This window comes from Sapajus apella, unplaced genomic scaffold, assembly GCF_009761245.1.
Source record: "Sapajus apella isolate SASKATOON/1434 unplaced genomic scaffold, GSC_monkey_1.0 scaffold344, whole genome shotgun sequence".
Taxonomy (NCBI): Eukaryota; Metazoa; Chordata; class Mammalia; order Primates; family Cebidae; genus Sapajus; species Sapajus apella.
The window spans coordinates 84,247-87,372 of NW_022437284.1; the positions used below are offsets into that span (position 1 = coordinate 84,247).

At 46.5% G+C, this 3,126-nt stretch overlaps 1 pseudogene; it reads left to right on the forward strand.

Moving 5' to 3' along the window:
* Positions 1 to 2,602: 2,602 nt before the first annotated feature.
* On the forward strand, positions 2,603 to 2,700 carry LOC116545716 (annotated as a pseudogene).
* Positions 2,701 to 3,126: the final 426 nt, after the last annotated feature.

The following is a 3,126-nucleotide window of genomic DNA, read 5'->3' on the forward strand; positions in this document are numbered from 1 at the left end:
ATAAACATTTCCAGGCTTCAGACAGCTCTACAGGGAGCAGCAGGAAGTCTGAGGGGAGGTACAGGCAATCTGTGCTTGCACATTTAGTAAATAACAAGACACACACGGGCCCCTGGGAGTTCTCCAAATGAGGCAGAAATCTCAGCCATCAGACAGGTGGGGCCTTAGGAGGAAGACGGCTCTCCCTTGACATGGGTCTTCTCCCCACCCAGGCTGACGGCACAGGTGGAAGTGGAGAGGGTATTTATGCAGCAAGACATCCAGCCCCAGCTTCAGATGCTCCACTCCAGCCCTCTGAGAAGACACTGGAAACTGAGGCAGAATCAGGAGATCAACTGCTGAACATGCCCAGTGGTCATGCCTGGCAGGATCAAGTCTAAAGCTACTATTTGTACCCTGGCTGGAGTGCAGTGGTGCGATCTCGACACACTGCAACCTCCACCTTCCAGATTCAAGCAATTCATCTGCCTCAGCCTCCTGAGAAGCTGGGCCTACAGGCGTGCACCACCACACCCAGGTAAGTTTTGTATTTTTGGTAGAGACAGGGTTTCACCTTCTTGGACAGCCTGGTCCCAAATTCCTGACTTCATGTGATCCTCCTGCCTAGCCTCCCAACATTCATACCCTTTTTGAAGTCACCGATCTGCTTGAAAAGGGGATAGAAGTTTTAAATCTTCTCCCCAGGATGGAGGAGACAGACACAAAACTTCAACACAATAACAAGGACTTCAAGTGACTAAGCTCCATCCAGGTACCCTTGGATAAGAACCCTTGAAAAACACCTACTAAGATGAAAGTGAGCCTGGACAACATAGTAAGACCCATTTCCACAAAAAAGAAAAGAAAAACAATGGAAGGGCATGGTGGCACAGGCCTTAGCCCCAGCTACTTGGGAGGCTGAGGCAAGAGGATCGCTTGGGCCAAGGGGTTCAAGGCTGCAGTGAATTAGGATCATGCCAATGCATAGAAGGCCTTGTAAAAGAAAGAGGAAAGTGGGGGAGAGAGAAAAGGTGGGGGAAGAGGGAGGGAAAGGGAAGAAAAGAGGTAGGAAGAGGAAAAAAGAGGGAATAGAGGGAGGGAGAGACAGAAAATTATCTGTTCACCACAGAATAATTGTAGGAGAAGAAACCTGGGAAAAACTCAAGAGCACTTCATTATGAAACTAGCCGAAAAGATTCCATTCCATGGACTATTACATGGTCATTCGCACTACACGGGAGACACCAATTTTTTTAGGTGGATATATTAACTCCACGTGCTGACTGTGTGCATAGATCATCTTGGAAAGGAATCACCAAAGAAACCCTAACAGTGGTTGGCTTTCAGGAGGGGTCGGGGAGCAGCTTTAAGGCCGCACCAGCACCAACCAATAAAACTTTTTGCAATGAGGACCATGTTTCCGGGCCATCTGCAGCTGTGAAGCACCTGAAATGTGTCCCAGGCAGCCAAAGAACCAAATCCTTCATTTTCTTTAATGTTAATTTATTTAGATTTTTTTTTTTTTCTTTTTTGAGATGGAGCCTAGCTCCATTGCCCAGGCTGGAGTGAAGTTGCGTGATCTTGGCCGACCACAACCTCTGTCCCCCAGGTTCAAGCAGTTCTCCTGCCTCAGCTTCCCAAGTAGATGGGGTTACAGGGGCTCACCACCACATCCGGCCCCTTTTTGTGTTTTTAGTGGAGATGGGGTTTCACCATGTTCATCAGGCTGCTCTCAAACTCCTGACCTCAGGTGAGCCACCTGACTCGGCCTCCCAAAGTGCTGGGATTACAGGCATGAGCCACCATACCCAGCCTCACTTAGATTTCAATAAACACATATGCCACTGGCTGCCATGTGGGAGACTCAGTTCTATACTCTTTCATAGTTTTTGAACTTTGAATCATTTAAATGCATTGCCTATTTTTTTTAGTTATAGAACTTTAGAATAGTATTTAGATTATATTAATCTAAATGAAATCTACCATAGAATTTAAATGGTACCAGCAAATGCTGATATACAAAAAGATTTCCAAGGTGTGTGTGTGTGTGTGTGTGTGTATGTGTGTATTACGTGTGCATGTGTATATATATGTATGTAGTATATTCCTTTCTTTTTTTTTGAGTTAGAGTCTTGCTCTGCCACCGAGTCTGGAGTGCAGTAGTATGAACTTGGCTCACTGCAACCTCTGCCTCCAGGGTTCAAGTGCTTCTCCTGCCTCAGCTTCCCAAGTCACTGGGGTTACAGGCACGCATCACCACACCCAGCTCATTTTTGTATTTTTAGTAAAGAAGGCATTACACCATGTTGGCCAGGCTGGTCTTGAACTCCTGACCTCAAGTGATCCACCTGCCTCGGCCTCCCAAATGCTGATGATTACAGGCATTAGCCAGCATGCCCAGCTGCAAAGGTGTATTTTTGAGAAAAAAGAACAAGGTGCAAACAAAAAATAGGAAATGGCTGGGGGTGGTGGCTCATTCCTGTAATCCTAGCACTTTTCGGGGCTGAGTTGGGAAGATCGCTGGAGCCCAGAAGTCGAGGCTGCAGTGAGCCATATTTGCACCACTGCCCTTCAGCCTGAGTAATGGAGCAAGACCCTGCCTCAAGAAAAATTAAAATTAAAAAACCAAAACCTAAGCATGACGATTGGGTTTTTATGCTATTTTATAATATGTGCCTTCCTCAAAACTTATTACAGTATTGTCACATCACCCATCTGATGCAAAAAAGAAAAAATAAAACCCGGAAACTCAAACTAAAAATATTTGCAAATCTAAAGCATTAGGCATTGTCCTATGTCTCCCCAAAAGACGCTGAAGCTGTATGCTGCAGGGTCTGTGGATGTGACCTTATATGGAAATAGGCTCTTCACATGTGATCAAGCTAAGCTGGGGTAATGAGGGTGAATCCTAATCCTGTGTGCCTGGTGCCCTTATAAAAAGGGATATATAGCCGGGCGCAGTGACTCACGCCTATAATCCCAGCACTTTGGGAGGCTGAGGTGGGTGGATCACGAGGTCAAGAGATCGAGACCATCCTGGTCAACATGGTGAAACCCCGTCTCTTCTAAAAATACAAAACTAGGCCGGGCGCAGTGGCTCAAGCCTGTAATCCCAGCACTGTGGGAAGCCGAGGCGGGTGGATCACA